This window comes from Eulemur rufifrons, chromosome 18 (genome assembly GCF_041146395.1).
Source record: "Eulemur rufifrons isolate Redbay chromosome 18, OSU_ERuf_1, whole genome shotgun sequence".
Classification (NCBI taxonomy): domain Eukaryota; kingdom Metazoa; phylum Chordata; class Mammalia; order Primates; family Lemuridae; genus Eulemur; species Eulemur rufifrons.
The window spans coordinates 23,774,194-23,799,026 of record NC_091000.1 but is presented as its reverse complement, the minus strand read 5'-3'; positions in this window follow the sequence as shown (position 1 = coordinate 23,799,026).

The window sequence follows — 24,833 nt, the reverse complement described above, 5'->3', positions numbered from 1 at the left end:
TCGGCTTCCAAGCTCAGTCATGTGGTTGTTGACAGGCCTCAATCATATGCTGCATGGGTCTCCCCACGTAGCTGCCTCCACAATGTCTCTGCAAGCAATCCAAAAAAGAATGACAGCATGTATAAGAAGGTCCCCCAAATGCAAACAATAGCCTTTTGAAATCTCACTTTTCCCACACTGATTTCTTAGAAGTACTTTACTATATCTCACCTACATTCAGGGGAAAGGTATTACTCAAGGTTGTGAATACCAGAAGGGGAAGATCATTATGGGCCATCAGAGAGGCTGTCAATACTAGATATACACATTCATATTAAATTGCTTTTGGTACTTTTTTATATTACAAAAGACTTTGCAAAATGCAAGTCTTGTACATGTGATTTTAAACTAAAAGTAACACTACTACACAAATTCTGAAGTTTTAATTTTTTCCAATATATTGCTCTCCAAATATAATCTTGCTAGTTTGAGAAAGTTTCATACCTTAAAATTGTTGAGTATTGTTACTTAAATTTTTAAAGTAAGTTTTTATTTTTTTTTTTTAACATGGAAAAATTGAGATAAAGAAAAAAAACCACTCACAAATATAATTGTGTAAATTCTGGAGCTAATAAAGTACTTAGCACAGAAGTTATGTAGCATATGGTTATCCTAGTCCCAAACAGTAAAATGTGTCTGTATGTGCCAGCTCTTAATTACCAGCTCATTAACACTCAGGTGTCAATTGCTAGTGGCAAAGGCAATACCCAAATGGCCTAGTTTCTGTCATGCACAGTGTAATTAAATTGACCTCAAGTACTGAAGCTTGCTAGTTGCCTGATGCCATTTGGACACTAATTTCAGGCACTATTCAAAGTAGAGTAATATGGTGAATAAACCAATGTAAGGAGAGGAAAGCTATATTGGGTTTTAAATTTTATTTTCATATGTAATTATAACTTTAAAGACAATTAAATAAATAACCACTGTTCTAATCTATAATAAATATAACAATATATATTACACATTTGATTTTAACATTATCTAAAATTTCTTTAGATTTCAGGATAAGGTTATCTAAAAATGAAAAATAAATTATTATAATAATGGCATATGGGAAAATAAATTGCATATCATATTTTTTAATTTTATTTATTGATATATAATGAAATAAATATTTCTATTTTACATTTTAATTCCTAAATGTGATCCAATTTCAGACATTATCAGTACTTTTCTATATAGCTCTAGCAACTAACAATAATAAAAATATACTAGCAAGAATCCTAAATTCAAACTCTCAATAATGTAAGATCAGATTTCCTCATGACATTCTCTGTTATATGACTTTACTCATTATGTTTCAACCTCCCATTGAAGATAGAGGAAAGGTAAATTAATAGCCGTATCTTCCTTCATTCTAAACTTCTCTAAACTGAAAATAACAATCAGAAAAGTAACATCTACAAGGACAAATAAAAGACAAATAATCGAGAAGACAACTATGATACTGTAGAAGTTTGGATATAGATAAATAAATTGTAATTGACATATTAGTTTTGGAAATATTTAACCCTTAGCTAGAAGTTAAGAGTATGAAGAAGAAACCTTATTTATCTCACAGAAAATTCCAAAGGCTCAGGAATTGATAGCATGAATTAGCTCTGAGGTAGGGGTGAATATAAAACTAAAAGGAAGGATCAAAAATGTTACTAAGAAGCAGTTAGACCTCCCAGATGTCCTCATCAACTGTGCACATGTAGGTGATCCACTAGTTCCTCTGGTTGTAAGACAGGAGATTTATTATTCTAGACCTAAGGAGGTTGAAACAGAGAGGGCTTAGGTTAGAAGACAGTTTAATGAGTAATCGTCAAACCAAGAAGAGTTTGGATCTTGAGTCTCCTAGGTTTCTTTCCACAATTAGTTTTCAGAATTCAAGCACCCAGGCTTATATTAATACTTCTGGGTAGAAAATCTGAAGATATTTCTCTTGGGTATCTATCCTAAGAAGAAAAATATGCCTAAGCATATTGACCTTGGGAGTTCCCCAATTAAATGTCAACCAGATCACTCTATAGACAAACATACTCAACAAACCCCCCATACAGAGTTTACCTTCAGCATTTTAGAGCACCTGCATTCTTAATTATGAGCAGACAGCCAAGTACCACAAGATGTTTCAAAAAATAACCTAATTCCAGGAAAAAAGATGCTATTCAGGAAAAATAAAATGTCAAATAAACTATTATTAGTATATTCAGATGAATAAGAGACAGTACTGTTTACGTTAAGAGTTCAAAATACTTTAAAAGAGGGATATTCAGAAAACAAAAAGAACTCTTAGAATTAAAATAATACTACTACTACTAAAATAGAAAGCTCAGTAAAAGGCTGGAAGATAAACATAATGAAATCTCCCAGGAAGGTGATTAATAAACATGGAATATATGGAAGAAAAAGTGAAGAAAATTGGCAGATCAGTAGAGGAGGTTCAACCTGCACACATAATAAGGGATCCAGAAAGATAAGAAACATAAGGTAAGAAATGATGAAAGTGATAATTCAAGAAAATTCCCCCAAAATAAAAGGCTTAGATTCAAAGATTGCAAGAACTAAGTACCTGCAACATTGGTGAAAATAGATCCACATCAACTCTCATAATATTATGAAATTTCAGAACTTAATAACAAAGACACCCTCTCACAAATTTACAAAGAAGTTAGGGGAAACTATGTTCGTGAAAAGTTTATTTATGAACTTACTTTAGAAGACGGTATGGAAACCATTTCAAAGAATCCAAGCTTAACATTAGACAAATTTGGCTTGTGTCAAGCCTGGCCAAGACCTAAATTCGTCAGGTGTACACAGAGGTTTTTGGTCCTCTCACACTACACGTATTGCTCACTCTTAAGGAATAAAGCCTAAAATTAAGGCCTCAATATCTGGCATCACTAGGAAGGCCTTGAATAACCTAACGTCAAGTTCCCCTTAAACTGCTTTAGAAGATAAGGTCTCCTAACCAGACAATTCTCTTTATCAAGGGACCAGGTGCAGGTTTTGCTTATCCTGAGTAGTGGGTTTCGGTTCCCTGCTAACACAAAGATTTACTCAAACAAGCCAGTAACATCATTCTGCTGGAACAGGGGGCAGCTCTAGCTCTTGATGCTACAAAGCTTGCCTACCACAGTCCCTGGTTCTTGTACGACCTCCTTGCGTCCCTGTTCAGAGTGCAGTGTCCTCCCTCAGGCTGTGAGAGGATGTGAGGAATACATTGCTGTCTAGCCATCTGTCCAGCGTCCAGTGTTCCATGTTCTCCATCCTCACAACCCTGGTAGGAATCCCTCCCTCACCAATAAGGTGAATAGGAAGCAAGTAAAACAGCTGTTTACAGGATGATCCGAACATAACCAACCACACCTGGTTTAGCTTTAATTAACTGCTTTTGGATAACTAAATGGTTTCATGGTATGGGGAAGGCTGCCTAGGACCAAATCACCAATCGCTCAGATAAGATCCTCCTGGCCAAACAGTTCTCCTTATCAAGGGAATCAGGCACAGTTCCTTCTTTTCCCCAAGTAGTGAGGTTTCAGTTCTGGCCCAGCCCCACAGAGTTACTCAAACAAGCCAATCACATCCTCTATTGGAATATTGCTCTCTCTGTCCCTGAGTGAAACCCCAGTGTGGCTTTGTGTGTTCTGTGATGTGACTAAAAAATTACTGTCATTGTCATCTGCCTGTTCAGTATTAGGTGTGTGTGTTCTAGATCCCCATAACCCAAGGGTGGGAATCTCTCCCTCATCAATGGGATGAATAGAGGATGATTAAAACCACTCTTTATCTACTTCCCTATTTTTCTTTCAGTATTTGACTAAATTAGTTGAAGTAAGTTGATATAACTTGGGTGAATTTATTAGGTGGGATGATGAGGATTGTGTAAAGTCAGGTTACTTAGATTTATTCTTGGTGAAGGAGCATTTTATTAAATATGATTTCTCTGGGAGATGTAGTCATATTTGTTTGACTCTAGTTTTGCTTACTCATTACCAACATAGCATGTTGTTAAGAGGGATAAAAATGAATACATTAAAACATTTCATCTTAACGTAAATCCATGGAAGACAGTTACAACTGTCTTTAGTTTCTTAGGCCACATTTAATAGTGCCTTGTATGTGAGAATCATCCTTACAGGTGAACATGTGGTCTAAGAAGCATTGAAATTTTAAAATATAAAATGAGGTCAGATACTATAACTTATTTGTATATTTTTAAATATAATTACTCCTAGGATTTAGAGTTAAAGTAAGACACAGAGATTGGAAATGTAGCTTGGCATAGGTTGAGAATTCAGAGTGAAGAGAAAGGGTTACGGTACATGTTAGGTCTATGGTTAGGTTCCTCCATGAGTTGGCATATATTTGTCTCATCTTCTTCATAGGTGGGATTAGGACCAGAATATTTTCAAAGCCCTGCTCTGAACTAAAATTGTATTGTTGGTGGAAAATACTTAAAAAAAAAAAAAAACTTAGAAAATCAGGTTAATCACTAGTAGAGGTTAGATTATACTTCTTGAATACAGGTTCACCAACACAAAAGTATTATGGCTTTTTCAAATATATTTGCTGAAAACATTAGTTGAACTCTGATGAAGGGGACAGATAAAGAAGTATTGCTTACAGTTGTTATGTCTTTTATTTATTTATATTAACATTTCTTCATCTTCATTATATATTGTCATGTGTGTGTCACAAATAAAGCCAGAAGGTTTGACTTAATCTGTGTACTGTTTAAGTTGGGCAAGCTTGCTTTTAGCATATACTCAAGGCAAAGTTACACAGGGAAAAAAAAAAAAAACAACTTATAATTTACATTATATATACAGAATTATTTCCAAAAATAAAAAATTAATTTAGATATAATTTAAATAGTAATGATAACCATCAATTATTATACAGAGAATAAAGCAGAATGCAGCACACATACTACCATTTGATATTATGAAAAAAATCTAAAATTCTCTGGAATTGTTTAGGCCTAATTTGGGTAGCAAGCATAGTTAAATGATGAAGAAAAAATTAGAAAGCCTCTCTACAGATAAGATTACCTTCCTGCACAAATGTTTCCTTTTCTTTTACATTGTCTTATTTAAAGGTAGCATGAACCACTGAGCAAACTAAAAACCCCCATCATCATAATTTTTTTTCCCTCATCAGCCATCTAATCAGTGAGGAAGTACATCTATTTGTCCACTGAAATGTCTCAATTCTGTTCTTTCTGCTTCACTTTTACTAGTCTAGTCTGTAAGTCAATTGTGTTGATTTGCTGTCTCTCTAGAGGTTCACAGTAGTCTCTTCTTACCCCAATTTCTTTTTTAATGTTGTAAGTTACCTGGCTAAATATAAATCAGGCAATGCTTAGTTATTTGAAGCATTTATTTTCATCTTTTATTATTATGATGATGTCTAATACTGGGATAGTCTCTTCTATAGAGTATTAAAAATTGTTTCTCACAAGGACATACTACATCTTACTTTAAAACTCTGTGCTAACAAATCTAAACTTTAAAAATTACCTAATACACCCTTTTTCACTCCACAGAACTGATTTGTAGTTGAAAACTTGCTTCCCACCTCAGCAGCAATACCTTTAACCAATAATCACAATGTTGTCATGGAACTTGTCATGGACCTTTATAAAAGCTCATGCTAGTGTCACATGTTCCTGCATGATGTAGGTGGTATTGCCAATTTTCCCCTGTTCTGGTTCCTAAAATTACAAGTACATTATCCTAGGATCCGTGAGACATCTTTGAACTGAATAATATTTGCAAACACTGCCATATGAGGCTATGTATCTGTCAAAGAAACAATGGCATAAAATGAGCATCTATGGAGGCATCCAGAGAGGTAGTTTGATAGTACTCTATTTTTAAATTAAATTTAACATGTCTCTTCCCTTATTTACTTTTTCCTAGGACATCCTGTATCATTTTATTTCATTTTTTATCAGGTTTTAACTCGAATTACCTATCATTTATTTTCATTATTTTCCCGTTTTAACTTATATATGTTAAAATCTCTCTCTCTCTCACACACACACACACACACACACACATCATTCACTTTTTGTCTCTAATTCAACTTTCCTTGGTATATTTTATTATAACCATTGTGTTGTCTCTTTCTGGTCTTCGTAGCCCTGTCATAAATAAGGGTGGTTTTCACATGATGTCAAAAGAAATCAATCATTGATTGCATGGTGTTGAAAAGCCCAAGCCAGCTTGTTGGTGATTAAATATCATTGTTTTCCAACCTGGGAGGTTGATCTTCTAAAGACTAATTAATAAAGGGGCACAGAATGTAGGGTGTTTTACCTACAATATGATTCTTTCTCTTCATGCATTCCTTCCTATGAGCCTTTTTAAATGCCTATTACCATTCCCAATTATACAGACACACAAGCACACAGACACACCCACACAACTTTGAGACAAGACCAGACAAGTTTTAAATTGGCCATTCACTCTATTATTAATTAGGAAACACAACTAAGAATAAGAGAACTCTCACACTTTTGGAATGAAATTCAGAGTTTTAGGCTTATGCAATTCATCATGCCAACATTTCTTTTCTTCCCTTTTTCATGATCAAGGGAAAAGTTATTCACAATGATAAGAGGAAAGAGGGGATGGGGTTGTGTTCCAGATTTGATGGTCGCAATGTTAATTAAATGCTTTTACTCCCAAACAGATTGGTTGAGGAGTTGCCCAATGATTATCAACTGCTTTCAAAGAAAAATAAATACACAAAACAAAATAAAAAGTATCTTCACCCTCACACTATTATTATTAGAAGTTTTTACACAGATTAATAAATTCCCTTTAAAATATAAATTGTCCCTTAGAAATATTAATTAAGTTACAGATTAATATGAACTACTTTACCTGACCTGGGAAATTTAAAACCTAGTTTTCATGACAAGGAAATAAAACTTTTAATTGATTCAAAAGAAAAGAGGGAATTTTAGAAATATTTTGAACATCCGAAGGACAGCTCTAGGGAACAGGGTCTGCCAACCTAAGTAATGACAACTTCAATAATCTACTATTACAATTTAAAAAATCCAATCCTTGGCCGGGCGTGGTGGCTCACACCTGTAATCCTAGCACTCTGGGAGGCCAAGGAGGGAGGATTGCTCGAGGTCAGGAGTTCGAGACCAGCCTGAGGAAGAGCAAGACCCCTGTCTCTACTAAAAATAGAAAGAAATTATATGGACAGCTAAAAAAATATATATACAAAAATTAGCCAGGCATGGTGGCGCATCCCTGTAGTCCCAGCTACTCAGGAGGCTGAGGCAGAAGGATTGCTTAAGCCCAGGAGTTTGAGGTTGCTGTGAGCTAGGCTGATGCCACAGCACTCTAGCCCGGGCAACAGAGTGAGACTCTGTCTCAAAAAAAAAAAAAAAAAAAAAAAAAATCCAATTGTATTGAGTGGACACTGAATAATGCCCAAATTCATTTTTGTAGAAGTCATATGCAAAAAAGATATTTTCAAATATGCAGTATTTCCAACAAGCACTTATTTGTAAGGAAATAAATATTTAGAAGGATCGTCAAGATCAGGTAAGTATGCCCTACTGCAAACATACACGTGTATTTTTCAATAGTAGGGATAGAGAGCTATTTGCGAGTTGTAAAAGGGAGTTGAGGGAGATAACTGGAACTGAGCCACATGTGAATTTTATTTCCTGGACTCCATACCACTGATAAATGGAGAGGCAAAAGTGAACTAAAACAATAAGTGGATACCAAGGATGATCTTGAGGTTTTGAAATTAGCATGGTTTACGTACAACTATACAGCAGTCTGGAATTTTGAGAAAAGAATTTTTTCCACTTTTTAGACAGTATTCTATACTTTTCAGTAACTAGGAATAGTAGTAAAATAATATTAATAACATATAACACTTACTGTGTGTTAGCATTGTGCTATGTTGTCAGTTCACCTAATTCTCACAAAAATCCTACAACTAAGCGTACTCACCCATATTTTACAAAAGGTAAAAGATTAAGATTCAGATGTGAAGTAACTTTTTGAAAATATCTCCCCTGATTTTCCACAGCTTTAAATAAGTTTAAATTTGAAATAGAGATCATATGGTGCAATGCTTTTCAAGCAGTTTGGGAAGTGATTCACAGTAAGAAAGATATTTCACATTGTGACCTATTTCACACATGTATCTGAAAAAAATTTCACGAATTTGCTTTTACATGAATGATGTGTTTTGACACTTTTCTAAGCTACATTTTTTTTCTATTCTATTATTTTTGCTTTTATGTTACCATCTTTACATATTAAATTGATCTCATCACCCACTGATGGATTTTTTACTGCAAATTTTGGTCACTTAATGATTTGATCATTTGATTGTATATTTTCCTATGATTTCTTTAGAAATTAGAATTTTCTTCAAGGCAGACAGTACCATACATTTGTATTTCCTTTCATTTTCAGATATCAATATATGTCTGTAATCTAATAAAATTTAAATTTACCTCTAAAAATTTATAATCTCAGTTAAATAAAGAGTCCATGATACGATTCCCAGAGAGGGTGAAATGAAAGGACAGGAAGTAGAGATCTAAAGAGAAACCAAGGCAACTTGTAATTATAGCTGATAACATTTCAGTGAGGACTGTTATTCCCGTGTCATTTTATTCAGTTTTTTCCACCATAGAGTCTATTTATTAGATGTTCAAAGCAAGAGAAATAACTAGTCCTCTCCCTTGTTGCCCTATACAATGAATGCTTGTCCAGATATGTGTAGTTTAAACTCAGGAAAATCAGTTACACACACAACACATGAGATTAAGAAGCACAACATTTCTTTTATACCTTGTAGCTGTTTTAGAACCTAAATTTTTATAGGATTAATCTAGGTTATTTTAACATTACAAAAATATCTATACCTTAATTCTGTTTTCTTCTTGGAAAATGATACCCACATGGATTATTCCTTATGTTTCTATCAACTTTAAACATGAAACTATGTGTTTCTAAAATTCTAAATAAAATGTTTTCCTTTTATTGCTTGAAGGCACTCATATCTCATGTACAACCCCTATATTAATCTTTGTGGACCGCAGGTATTACTATAAATCAAAAAATGTTAAAAAGAAAACACAGCACCAGGTGGAAAAATATATACTAAATGAATCATTGTGGGTATCATGAGAATCTCATGAAACTAAATGCTTACTTTTAAAACTATGAATATAGTGAAATCCTTTAAAACCTAGCATATGTTGCTTCAGATGAGACTCAGTTTTGAACAGATGTCCCGTTAGACCTGTTATATTAAGACTAAAATTACTAAATCAGCATTAGTTGTTTTTAAACTTAGAGCCTATATTTTGCCACTGATTTTTATTCAAAGCTCCCACAGGCGTCAGTGGAAGATCCATGCATGGAAAAATGGCATAATATGTATCCTAGTTTTATTTATTTCGTATGTATACAGCAGTATAAAATAATTTATTACATTTACACTCATTTTACTTATGTATTATTATAGCATTCACAGTAACAAACACTATAGTTAAGATTTAAACTCATCTTTTGTTATAATACCCTGTTTTCACTCACAGATAACTGTCTCGAAAATGTGTTTAGAGCTGAAATTCCCTGCTTACTTTCAGCTCAAGGATGTATGGATGTATTGGAAGTCTGAGTTCTATCATTCAGAAATTTTTGAGTCTTGTGAAAATTTAATATCTTTTGCACAATGAATACAATTTTTTATGCAACTCAAAAATATCTGAAGAGTAAAACTTCAAACTGAGCACGTGACAAGTTTTCAAGAAATAAAAGCCATTTTTCTAATTTTACAAATACTTAAAAAATAACAGTGATTAGAAATACATGCATGCACACTAAAGGTATTAGAATTTTAGTCATATTATTGCCTGCAATACTCTGGCGGCACCCATCTACCAGCATTCTTACAGAATGCTATAATCTAAAATCTATGCCAAGTTTGAAGGAAAAAAATACTCTACTGAACAGTTGCACAAATTACTGTATAAGGATTTTGTTTGACTTAGCAGAGGGCTATTACTTGAAGTACTAACAATATATAAAATAATTTTACTACTCCATGGTGTAAAAAATATGGAATTTTGTCATTTTCTGTTTTTCCTTGTTAAAAAGGAACATAAAAAGAATGTTAAGTGCAAAGCCTTTACCACTACAAAATTAGACTTGCAAAAGATAAAGAACCCAAGAAATTGTAATATGAAAAATATAAGATTTTCAGAAAAATCGTCAAGTATACCAATGTTTTCAGTATTTTTGAGTTCCTTGGGTATTAGTAGCACATATAGAAATATGAGGGGGAAAAACATGCAATGACAAATAACAGTGCTATTATCAGTCAATAACATAAATGCTTTTCTTTATCCTGCTTAACTTTTGCCTCGTTCTGACTGAATAATAGTATTAAAGATTAACTGAACTCCAGTACATAATTTTGGGAAGGTAAAATGGTACAATTAATTCACAGTTATTAAAGTTTATGTTGAAAATTTTGAGGATTTTTTTTCCTCCTCTTATTGGAGAAGCAGGAGAGCTTCTACATTACAGAACATCTGACAGTAAATTACAACACAATTAAGAAATGAAATAGAATGAATAACTGAAATACTTAAATCTTCCACTATCGTTCTTAATTTGCAATGTTTGATAAAGGCATTGCATTTAATATCTTCATAAAATAAAATATACATATTTCCTTAATATTTCCCAAGAAAAGATGAGACACTTATTGACATTATATCTGTAAAGTAATTCTGATGTGATATTTAAATATTTGATTTAAAATGATTTCACAAACTTATGTTCACAAGCTAAAAATTAGAATTCTACATGTGGATGAAATATTTCTAAAAATTGTCGTTTGACATACTTTTGAAACATTAAGACACTGTTTCCACAGGAAAATATTTTGACTTTTACTGCTCTAAAACTAACCATGTTAACAAGGAGTAAATGACATGATTATGCTTTTCTGAAATAATTTATTGATGAAATACTGTCTAATAAGGTGGATATTATTTTTCTTTATTGTGTATAAAAATTATGGAGATTAGATATTAAAATCACCAGATTAAATAGAAACTTATTTTAAAATTCCTTGACCTACTAATCTAATAAGTGCTTATTTGGAAACCTTCATTATTGGTTGGTTGCACTTTCCATTTTTTAGTCCCTCTCATTGGTAGACAACATTTTAATCAATTTCCAAAAATTATATCCTTGCTCTGTTGTAACTTCTAACTTAGTCTGAATTCAATATAATAAATTTGATTAATGATGTAATAATTTAGTATTTTATGTTTCAGTAATTTTATTTGTCCCACAAATTAAGTGACAATTTGTTTTTGTTTTTGTAGATTGATGATATAAGAACTAAAATGCACGTTAGTATTAGTTATTATGATATATAAAAAATAACTAATACACAAATAGATGGTGTAAAAAGTTGGTTGAAAGGATAGTATATACAATGGTATAAAGGGTTAAATAATTAAAGAAAATTTCTGTAAATCAAATGAATTAATATAACTATTATATATGAAGTGAGTATAATCTTATTTTTAACACATGCAACAAGGAAGATGGATGTGATTTTCCTTCATGATTATAAAATGATGCATCAAAGGTTTTAATTAAAGCAGAGTGATTCAACAAGAAAATCATTTTCTTGTTTAAAAAGCAATTAGAACAAACAGACTTTTGAGTTAAATTATAAACATTTCCTTACTAAAATAGTCTATCATTCAAAATATTAATGTACTAATGCCAAAAGTTTAAGAAAATGTTACTGCTGCACTTAGTGAATGTATGTGCTTTTTGCATTACATATGATTGATCAGCTTAATATATTTTTAAAGGGTCCCCAAAAGATTGGAATATTACACACATTATTTTGATACATAAACTGATTGGGATGTGACATATTAATATCTACTTTGATGACAGTCAAATGAGTGATACCAAGATATCACTCTAAAAATACACATCAAGGACCTATGAATTTATGTATGTATTTTAATGCTAAATATAAGGAAACATATTCCACTTAAATTACATAAAATTAGAGGAAGAAGATTTGTTGTGTTAAGTTTTAGTCTATTCTTTAATACCATAGCACAGCTCAAACTATCATTGAATGTAAGATCAGTTAAAAACTAAAGGAAGTATTTCAAAATAGGTCTGTAATTTGGACATTTCAGTATAACATTGTCATGCTTTTTAGAGGGGAAGTGTGAAAATTCTGATTTTGCTTGGAAGATCATCTCACTTTCTCTGATTTTTTCCTCTCTTAATTGGGTTTCAACAAGCAATAAACACCAGTACAAAAAAAATATGTAAAAGAAAGAAAAATACATGTTACTAAATTTAATAATTAACCTTGTTTGTTGACATAAAATAAAAGGCAAGCTTAACTTTTCAAGGCTGATTCATGAAGAATTTTCTCATTAATAAAACACTGACTACATTTAAGTTATAAAATTTTCACACATAAGATAATACTGAAACAATAATGTACCATGTTTCTACCTCCAAATTTATTTGTTTTAAATTTAGAGATCCTGTATATTTTATAGTTACTTTTTACCAGTTCAGATGGTTTACATATCTCTATATGTTCATATAGAGTTATAAATAGATCTTATAATCATGTAGAATTGAGAGTCACAAAACTATGTAAAACTACGTAAAATAAAATTCTGTGTGAGTTATATGACTAAGGACCTCTTAAAATAGTAATCTTCAATTACATATTTTACACCACAAAATGTACAGACACCCAGTTTTTTTTCTAACAACAAATACAGGTGAATTTATAGATTCTTTATAAAAGCTTTTAGTGATTCTAAATTCAAAGCCATAGAAATAGAATCAGAATCATGTCGATTATTAGATATTTTGATAGTACATATTAAGTGCTCCATCTGATAACATTGACAGCTACATCTTTGGCATTGAAAATTCAGTATGAGTTCTTGACAAAATTTTGTAGCTTAGAGCATTATTTTCTTTTAAACAAGGAAAAACAGGGTTAAATAAGATATGAAAACTGGGAGGAAACTATTGATGATTTTTTTTTTTCTTAGTAAGTTTATCTTTGGGACCCTGAATTACCTGTTACTTTATTGTATGATGTGGACTGTATGACTCCATTTAAAAACCAACTGAGTTGTACTACATTTTAGGAAAATTATATAATATAATATATATTTTATATTTATTTAGAAGCTTTGAAATAGTACAGTAAACACTTTGCAACACGGTGTATAAACTACAGAATGTCTTTGATATTTTGTGGGTCTTCAGAATACAACATTTTTATAACCCACAGGTGAAAAGAACATAATCACAATTTCTCTTGTAAAGTTGGAATAGCTTGGGGAACACTTGATCACACAAAAATAATATAAAACAGTCAAGTTTAAAACAGTGATATTGCATTTATAATGCACAAATTTCCTTTATCTTTATGACTGGCTTCTTGTGGTGAATATAAACATCTAAAGGGCTCAGTGACATTTGGAGAGAGAAAGATATATAGTGCTGTAAACAGGCACACACTGATCGGAGAGGCAAAGTCAGTTGCCTCTAAAGTTTCTACAGTTCTGCACATTTCAACTCATTTCTCAGGCCTGCTGAGAGCAATTAGGTCCTATAATTGGCCACGATGACTCCGCCGGAAATCTAACACTCAGTTACATACAACTAACTGAATGGCCAAGATAATGAAGTTGAAAAGTTGATGCTTTTGTTGGTCGACTTTGTGCAAATCATGCTGCTTCAGGTAAGTCCTGTAGAATTGACTAGCATATCCTTTTCCGTGCTGTGAAAAAGAAAAAAAAATACTCTAAGAAAAGGAGGTTTACTTTTGGAGTTTAGAATTGCACATTATTGTAAAAGAAATAAATGCAAGTGAAAACTAGTTGTGCCCTCATACCAGACCTATGTAGTGTGAAAATATTTTAGCATTAGTAGTCAGTCATTTTGTTGTTTGGTTTTCTGAAAATGGCAATTTTTACAGTCTTATAAATCAGTTTTGAATGAGAAATGTTTATTTTATATACCAGCCACCAAGGTGTGGAGATAGCTCTTTAAAATTATCTACAAAACAATCCCTACTTCACTATTTATGCACGATCAGAATATAGAAAAAAATGTGTCGCTCCTACATTTCTAGAACAAGTCTTCAGAAAATTAATGAATAACTTGTTGTACATTTAATTTAATCAACTCTAACTTATATATGGTAAACCAATATATATTAGAGAAAACTATACCAGAAAGTGTTTATGTAGTTAAACAATTTAAAGATGACTTCTATTTTGTAGGTTTATTTTATTTCATTTGTAAAATTATATAAAACCAAGTCTTTTATGGCCTACAGTTTTTAAAAAGTAAATTTATCCCCTAAAAGGAATCAATTTTTTCATAAAGAAGTTAATAAAGGCAAAGGGGGAAAGATACTATCAAATTTGGTCCAGTCTTATAAAACATTGAATTATGAAGCAGAATGACCAGATTCAATTGTTCAGATTTCATATTAAGTATTTTGTTTATTTATAGTGATAAAGGCTATTTCTTCCAATCTGTCTATAATCTTTGTAATATCTGACCATGAGCACAGTAAGAACAGAAATTATATCATCTAGATCAGTATCTGGCACATAATAAATAGTTCAATTTAGATAAAAATCACATATATGTATATCTCATTAAATATTAAGAACTGCATTAAATAGCATAACTGAATTGTTTTAATTTGGTGAATAGTTGCTTTTTTCTTTTTTTAAACAAAGGTAAGAATATGTTGATCATTTCAATCCTTCTCCTCTGGTATTTCCATTCATTTCAAGTAGATTATCTAGTTATCTATTTTTTCCTAATTTGTTTTCCTACTTCTCTCATTTATTTTTCCTCAAAAACCCAATTTCTGACCAATGAAACATTTCTTCACTGGTTCACTATTTAGCAGGCACATCAATTAAAACTGTAACAGTCAGGTACCATCATTGAGAGAAACTAAAGTGTAACTGAATATTTACATGTATTGTGTAGTAACCAATATTGAAAGTAATCAAAACATATTTTGTTGTGTAATATTATATGATATCAATAATTATAAATTGGCCTTCTCTTTCCGGTTCTTCCTGGAGTTGAGAGGGCAAAAGCTGGGTTGAGAGGGCGAAAAGAAAAGAAAAAGAAAAATATAAATCATATTTATATTTCCTTTACAATTACAATATTGGACCACATGGTAGCTATAACAACTTACCTGGTCATAATGCTACAAGGGATGTTCTATAAGCAGATAGAAACTTTTCTTTTTTAATAGAGTTAAGTCCTGTTTTTCTATGTCCTTGAATTCAAATTTCCTGTTTCATGATAAACTGTAGTATAAATAATTCAAATATGTTTTGTTTATATTAATCTGAATGGAAAATTATTCAGTAAATTAGAATAGTGCAAATATAAACATTCAAATATGTAAAATAATTCAGAACAAATAGTTACAGTCACCAAATAACTTCTCACCCAAACTGGACACTTTGGTGAGTGAAAGCGAGCACTATTATTAATTACACAGTATCTTGTGCTTTCCTGGAAAACACAGGAAATATGATTATCTACAAATAATACTACTTTTTTTCAAAATAAATTGGAGATACTACTTACACGTTGAAGCTTTTTATTTTAATAGAATAAATCAGAAAATGCTGATTTACAGGAAACATTCTTTTCTTAGTTCAAGGACAAAAGAAATTCAGGTGTGACCTATACTCAACCTATAAACTAATTTATTATAAATATGAAAAAAACCCAAATATATTAATAAGCCATATCTTAGTATAAATTCAGAAATTAGTCAATTTAGCATGTCTAAATCAGTAAAATATCATTTCCATTTAAGTTAAAAATTACTTAAATAAAGGCTTTTAGCATGGATCTTATGTTTGTTTGATTTAGTTAGGATACAAAAAGACATTATATTATTAAAATGGTTCACAGTTATAAGAACACAGAAATTTAGCACACATTGTCCTATCTAAAATATAAACATAAACTTACAAGACATATTCTAATTGTTGCTTAGAGTTACATGTGAATTGTTTTTATTTAAAGTCCACCTATCCTAGTAGTTGTCTGAATAATATAATCACCTTTTTAAAAATGTACCTCCTCCTACCTATCTTAATTCAGGCATGCAAACCTGAATAGGACAAATATAAGAACTGAGGTTGAAGGTCAGAACAAATTAGACTGGGAGTGAAGATTTCCTCCATTTCAGAAGCTAATCTCACATATGAAAGTACAGTCGTCCCTCAGTATCTGAAGGGGTGGATTGGTTCCAGGACTACCCCGCAGACACCCAAATCTGAGGATGATCATGTCCCTTATATTAAGTGGTCCATAGTATTTGTATATAACCTATGCACATAGTTCTGTGTACTTTGAGTCATCTCTAGATTATTTATAATATTTAACAAAAAGCCTACACATCACATTATTGCTGTGAATTCAACATAGGGCTTGGCATGTGGCAAATTCAAGTTATGTTTCATGGAACTTTGTGGAATTTTTTTTTTTCTGAATATTTGGTTGAACCCAAGGATATGCAAAGCCAACTTTATTGCAGAACTGGAAATACTATTACTAAATTTATAGTCATATCTAATTTATTTCAAAACTTTTAGGAGTTAGGTTTAAATATTGAACAATCTTTATTCTTTGAGGGTTGTATGGGTTAATGTTTTACAAGTAGCAAACAAATACTATCCATCCCTTTCCCCCCAAAATAATCAATGTAATTACATTTTGGAGTCATTGCCAGAATTATTCCACCGTGTCAAGTACTATGGCCATTCATTTGCTGATAGATTTCAGGCTAGAGAGAATAGGTCAAATATGTAGATTCTATGCTTTCTGATGTATTTGACATATGTTTTGGAATTATCAAAGCATAGTTGGAGAATTTTGTTTTTTTCTTTTCATTTTGCACATGCTTTTTTTTTCTAGTTAGGCATCAGCTTATATAGGGAATTGGTCACTTGATAGGCATGAAGGTTTTCTTTTCAATCAAATCAAAAGTAATAGGAAAGGGACTGTGTGTTCCTTTTTAATTCTATTCATTTACTGCATTTATTCTTCATAATGAGTCACACAAATGTTAGATTTAAGACACATTATGTCTGAACTATAGATGAAGAAGTACTCTTGATGTAAGAGAAATTCTCAGATATCTACCTTCTTATAATTTAACATATATATGTATAATATTTAATGAAAGTTCCATGGTGTATATTTTTCTTTATATTGTGGAATCTTGCTGTTTTTTTTTTTTTGTAATCTGCAAAGTATGATATCAAACTGTGGGAAAAATTAAACATTTAAACAGATTAAAAATTTAAGATATTAAAACTGATTAATGACTTTAGAATAAAATGACTGTAACATGTATGTTGCAAAAATAAATGTAAAATTATCAGTTGCCTAGTGAAAAATAATTTTATATAATACATTAGAATGACAATTTAATAACTTGAATATTCCCATTGCCATACTTGCATAGCAGGAAACAAAATACCCTTTATGCTTTATGACACTATAAATCTCAGAAGCAATAAATTAAGCTTGTGAAATAATCTAATAATCTATTTCTGCAACTGAAAGAGACAGCCTTCGAAAATTTTAGATGATTGAGACTCTCAACTACAGTGAAAAATTTCCAGAAGCTGAGATCAGTAACCTACTCCGGAGCTCATTCAAATGTTTAATGAGCTTCACTGTCAGGATACTTCTTTATGTATAAAGTGAATCTAGCATGCAAGAATTTGAACCCCTTACCCCCTGTGGAAGTCAGAAACACTTGATCTCTGTTCTCTGTGTAAAAGCACATCATAAACCTAGTTTAAAAGTAATCTTCCATTAGAAATTTGTCCAGCTGAATAATTTGTTCTTTCAACTTTCCTCTGTCTTATTCTTGAACTACTTTTGAGGATTCCCTTTAACATCTTTTTAAAGAAATATTTTTTTGTGTGTGTTTAACCCTATATCCGGTAATCAGCACAGTAGTGTTAACTATTAAAAGAGGGTACCAGGAGTTTGAGATCAGCCTGAGCAAAGACTACATCTTAGCAAGACCCCATCTCTACAAAAAATTTTTTAAAAATTTAGTTGGGCATGGTGGGTCATGCCTGTAGTCCTAGCTACTCGGGAGGGAGGTTGAAGCCAAAGGATCTCTTGAGCCCAGAAGTCAAGTTTACAATGAGCTATGATCATGCCACTGCATTCTAGCCTGACTGTCAGAGTGATACCTCTTTCTAAAAAAAAAAAAAAGGTAACTACTTGGTGATTTGTCTTTTACTTTCCATTTGAGCATTCAATTTGCTTTTATTTTTGACAATGTAGTTGCATTGCTTGGATGGTAAGTCCTGTTTTCCTCCTCACAAAAAACAATTACAAATAGATTTTAAATTAATATACTTAGAAATATATATAATGGAAAAAAAAAACTGATTACATATTGTGGTTGCTTAAGGATTATAAAAAGACTGAAAAGTCTCCTGTTAGGATAAGGTGTTTTCTTTGTGTTCAATAATAATGCTTTAGTGCAGTAAAAAATTGAGATATTTAAGTCATAAGATTCATACTGAATTTACTTTTTTCTTTTCATTAAGCAGTATGCCTTTTTATTCTAGCTTGACAAAGTTACCAGATTATAGAAGAAATGTGAAAAACAGGAGTTTGTTAGGAGAAAGTAGTAATATATAATATGTATAAACTTGATTAGTCTTTTAGAAAGGAAACTTTGTGAAATAAATGGCTCAAACAATCTTTTAGACCATGAATGTAAAAAATACGTACTAAAGCCAAGTCTTTATTTTTAGTTTAGTCTATGTGTATCCAGTGCTTAAAACATACTTTACAATTAATATTTATTAAATTAAAATTTGAATCCACAGATACTTTAAAAGATAAGAAAATTGGTAAGGTAGTTTTATGAAATAGAAATGTACATCAATGAATGAGTTAAATGGATCATTTCTAAGAGAGGAGAGAAGCATGCTGGGCATAATGTTCTCTTTATAGCCAACTCCGGCACCCTTGAATAGTCAGCCGTCACTCTTAAGATTCTAATGTTACTGTATGATAGAGACTATATACCAATTTCAGGCTATGAATTAAAAATGGAGTGGACCTCATTTTCTCACCTAGTAGGATATGTGCAATGAAGGAATTTATTTGATAATCTGTAAGATACCTTACAGATCAAGTAGAGTTGATGCACTTCAAAGCCCTATATTTACTACCAGTGAAAATTTCATAATTTAGTATTGCTCAGTGTTTATTTTTAAACAAAATTTCATTGCTATGAAAAAGAATTAGCCTTAAAAATAGGGGATTCTATTTGTCCACAAATGTCGTCCACAAGTAAAATGGTATACCATTACTGTCACATAGCTTTGTATGAAAAAGTGAGTCCCCTGAAACATCACAGATTCCTTCTAGATAGAGGATTAGTTAGGTGCTTAGAAATTTCTATATATGTATGTGCTTGTTTGCATGTGTGTATGTGTGTGTGTGTGTGTAAATCAAAACTACCTTCTCACAAGACAATAATACATCTATAATTGTTTCACCAGGAAATATCTATCTACTCTGTGGGTTACTGCACCCATGTCAGCTACATCTAATACTATTAACAGGGTAGATGCCATTATAGTCACTTAATTTTGTTTAGTTTAAAAATATTTATCTCTAATTAATGATATTAATGAAGAGTGCTTTGAACTATGAAAAAAAACTAGTGATGGTGTATGAACTTCTTTAGACAATACACTTTGAATATTATTATCTGAGTTGATTTGAGCAAGATTACCTAAAAAAACAAAATGTTATAAAAACGCTTATAACTTTCCCATCTGGAAACAAGAATTGTCAATATTCTAAAGATTTGTTTTTTAAACTCTAAAAACATTAAACTTAGGAATTAAAATATTTGTTTAAAAAAAGCTAAGACAATGTGTTTGCATGGAATTTTGAGGAATGAAGAGATCTAGTTCAAATTTCTCTAAAAATGTCAAAAGTTCTTGAAAGCTTAATATATTTCCCCTGAGGGGAAAAAACAATAGGCTATGGCCCTACTCAGTGCACTTTAGTCACTCTACCAGGCACTCTTTGGTAAACAAAATCCTGTTGCTTAACGAGTGTCTTAAAACAAAGTTTGGAGACTAAATTATTTTTTACACGCTCTGGCCGTACATTGGCATATATTTAGGAAATGTAAATTCAACATATATTTTTCTCCATGTTTATAATATCATTGAAAATTTTTTCTGGAATCCTCACTAAATATGGGAATTGTGATTTGTTCCAGAAATATCTGAAAATAGCATCCTTTACATTAGCAATAAAGAAATAACCTTGACATTTCCTTTGAAATAATTCATTAAGTTATATCTTACTTTAGTAAAAGATATTTTCATTTAAGTTAGAAAATGCCAGTATTTTCTGTATCTGAAATTCCAACAGAATATCAATATATTCCTTTAAAAAGTAAACGGTTCTCTTTTTCTTGTGAGTAGTATAGAGCTGATAATATTTACTGACATTTAGACACTTATTTTTCAAGTGGTTTTCTTCCAAACAACAGAGTAAGAAGATTAAATTAGTAATTTCCCTGTAAGGTTGAAATTACCATTTATTTTCAAAAAGAAGGCATGAAAAATGCCTGAATGAGATTGGTCATTCCTATAATTATAGGAATGTTGCACTTGTGTAGACCTATTTGCACCAAACATTGTTGTATCACAATATTTACCTCTACTAGTGATGTACATAACTTCATCTTTTATATGAAAACCAAGTATAAATTCCAGAAATGTAAGATTGAAAAACCATACAAATAAATACATAAGATCTCAAGAATGAAAAAACAAACACCACATGTACTCTCTAATAAACTAGAACTAACAGATGGGCACACAAGTGCACAGAGGGAAGTAAAAGTCATTGGAAATCCATCAGGAGGGAGAGGGAAGGAGGGGAGGAGCAAAAACCCCCTAATGGGTACAATGAACGCTGTTTGGGTGATGGGCATATTTAGAGCCCTGACTCAAGCCATGTATCAAAAACATCTGTACCCCCTTAATATTGTGAAATATAAATAAATAAAATTTTAAAAAAGATATCATTTTAAAAATATATAGCCATGGGCCTAATTTATTAACCACTAACAGAATTCTTAAACAGGGGTAAGGTTTCAAACTAATTTAACCACAACCTTAGAGAATTAAACAATGAAAATAAGTGGAAAATCTTCTGGATTAGTAAATAAAACATTTATAAAGTCTGTTCAAGCACATATTCAAAAAGACATGTAATGTCTGGCTATTTATTTAATATACTTGGTGATTTGATTTTCCTTAACATAATTCAGTTACTTCTATATTAAGGCAAATAGCAGATTAAAAGTAGGAAGGGCAGACTCAGAGGAGGGTTGAAAATGCTGATACACTGAATGCTGACCACAGAGGGAGTATGTAGAAAAAACACCCTTACACTAAAGCAGGTTAGGAACCCTAGGACTATAGGTTTTGATAACCTTTCGAGTTGGGTTACTAGATAAAATACAGGATGACCAGTAACATATGAATGTTAGAACAATGAATAATTTGTTAGCATAAATATGACCCCATGTAATATTTGGGTGTCATGTACTTTTATTTGTTAGACCTGGCAACACTGTCCTCAAGGCATCTGCTTCATGAAAGCAGAGATGACACTACTTACCACTAAAGCAGAAAAATGTTGCACTGTTTTTTAATTGTTCGTATAGTAAGGTTTTTACATATTTCCATCAAAAACTATTTAAAATTAAGGTATCTATTCAAAAGGAGATAAAGAATCAAAATTCAATCATCTGAAATAAAACTTTACATTTAATGACTAATTGCCTGATTATCATACATGAAAAAATCTTAATTGTTATTTAAATTATTTCTTTGTATTATGATTAAATTTTATACCTGGTTTTTGAGTGAAATATGTTTTTGTGAGATAGATATAACATATTAAATGTAATATTCTCTCTTCTTTGCATAATAAACATAATTTTTAATTACCTGCTGTAAAATGCAAGCCTAGGTACATACTTTACTTTTAGTTATATCCCCAAAACTCATTAAAGCACCTCCTTTACCCCTTTCAATTTAATCTGTTATCAGGTAATTAGAGATTTGAAAACTGATGGACAGTGAATTAAATTAGCTTTAAAAAAAATCACATAAATGCTAAATTTTTGAAATAAGATTATATCATACTTATTAAAGGATAAAATTCATTTTAATTACATTCTAATTAGATGCTAAGATTTACATCCTTAAATAGTTACATTATTTTCCATAGCTTTAAACTTTGTGTTCAGAGTTCACATCAATTATTAAAAACATTTAACTACATAGCAAAGTAAAAAATTATTTTATATATTTACTATCTATGTAAGATGTCATAATAAATTTATATAAAAGTTCAAATTGTAAACAATCAAACTTTGTTGAGTAAAGGATTCTGGTTAAACAGTATTGATAATGTATATTTATATATAAAATACATGTTGTCATTATTAAAGTATGACAACTGTACAAACAAACCTACATGCATATCTCACAATAAAGTTTTTGGAAAAAAATCAAAATTTTGCAACATTGTTTTTTTTAAAAAGCATCTTAGGTACCCATTAGTTGCTACAATGTCATAAAACAAAACAATATCTAAGAAAAAATTTGAATATAACTTATGCAATAATGATGATGAGTAAGAATATCATATACTTAAAAACTGTTACATGAAAACCTCAGAAACCTAAAGAAAAGTCAGATAAATCGTGTGCAGCCATGGTGATCGAGTACTAGCAACCACCTCCTCTCCGTAAGCACGTATCCACAATGGCTCCCCCATTATGTTCATGTTTACAGTTACCTTCTATTTACTTAATGTTCACATGTATGTTTGTAAATGATATTTAACCAACAATTGAAAAGAAATAGGTTAGTGAAATTAGCAATTTGTGATAGTAAAACATGAGGTTTAAGGAGCTGTGAAAGAGAAAGGGATGTATCAGAAAAAAGAATAAAAGAACTAGTATAGTTAAGGCCAGAATAAAAACATGAAAATCATGGATATTTGAAAAAAGATAAGATCCAGGTGAGATCATTTAGGACTCGAAATGGTTGGATGTTTTGCAGTTTTTGTTTGACATTTTTTTCACGTTCAGAGACTACTGTAATTTTATTATTTATCTAAGTCAAAGTAGATGCCTAGACCACTTTCTTTAAAAAAAAAAAAAAAAGAGAAGAAATGTAGCTTATTTATTTCATTGATCTAGGCTATAAGCATCTAGGGGTGTCTACTGTGCTCCAGACACCATTCTGGAACACAGGACTTTAAAATGAATGCACATAGATTCTGCTCTAAAAGATTTTACAGTCCGATGGACTAACAGTTGTTACACAAAATATTTTAAAGACAGCAATTATGTATAAGAATCTATAATAAGTTATAGGAAAAATATATATACCTCTGTCTGGGAAGGCTTCTCATTAAGGGTAAAATGAGTTGAATCTTGATTGATTAGTAGGACATGGCCATGCAGAGGGAGAACAGAATGATTTTGTAGATGAGAGAGCATTCCAGAAGAAGAATTCAATGTGTAACCATACACGGGCTTGAAAAAAATGGCCTATCAAGAAGCTGACTATTCATTAAATGACATGAAGCAGAAATGTAGGCAGGGCTTAAATATAAAAGACTTTATACTTATGAACATTATTGTGGCTGCTTCAGAGAACCTCTAAAAAATTTTAAGGAGAATATTAGAGTCACATATCTTAGAGAAATATTATAATTAGTTAATAGTAGAAGTCAGACGGAAAGATTGAGGAGTCCTCATTGATTTTGGTAAATTAGGCAGAAAACACTGGATTTGAGGAACACGAAAGAAAGTGTATATCTGTCTTTTCTCAGAGCCCAGCAAAAAACCCAGGGTTCATACTTTACATACCTGGAAGTAGTCTGCATTTGATCACGCTAAGTCTTCAAAATGTTAACAAAACCTTCTGCATTCAAAAAGACTGCCTAGGTGTTTTGTGGCTGACTCAATTCTAAGGATAATTGTGAAAGGATAAAAGTGGTGAAATGAGCTGATCAAAGCAGGGATTCTAAACCACTGTCTCAAGCCTCAGATAGCAATGAAAGCCAGGAACCTACAGAAGAGCACTGGAAATTTTTTCCAAAACATTTAGCAAAGAAAAAAATCAGGCAGATAATGATCATAGACTAATATTAAATTCACTTTATAACTGTGAGGCTGAATTTTTTTTTTCAATAAAAGATTGCTTCACAAGTAATCTTACCCTAGGAAAATCTGGTCTGCAACTCACAGAATGAGTGAAGACACAGGGACAATTTTAATTATAGCATTTCAAATAATAAAATTCAAGTGATTTAAAGTCACACACATTTAATCAAATCTTTCCCATGCTAAAATAACCCTTGCTATATTTCAATCCACTAGTATTTTCAGTTATAAACTTTCCTCACATCTACTTTTTGCTTCCACAAATCTTAATTTAAAAAAAGAAAGTACACTGGCTTTTAACACTGACTCACAATAATAACAACAATAATAAATGATCAGACATAATTTAGCATCTTACATTTTCCATTCTACTGAAATGTACTCCCAAAGGTTTTCCTAATGGGTTACCT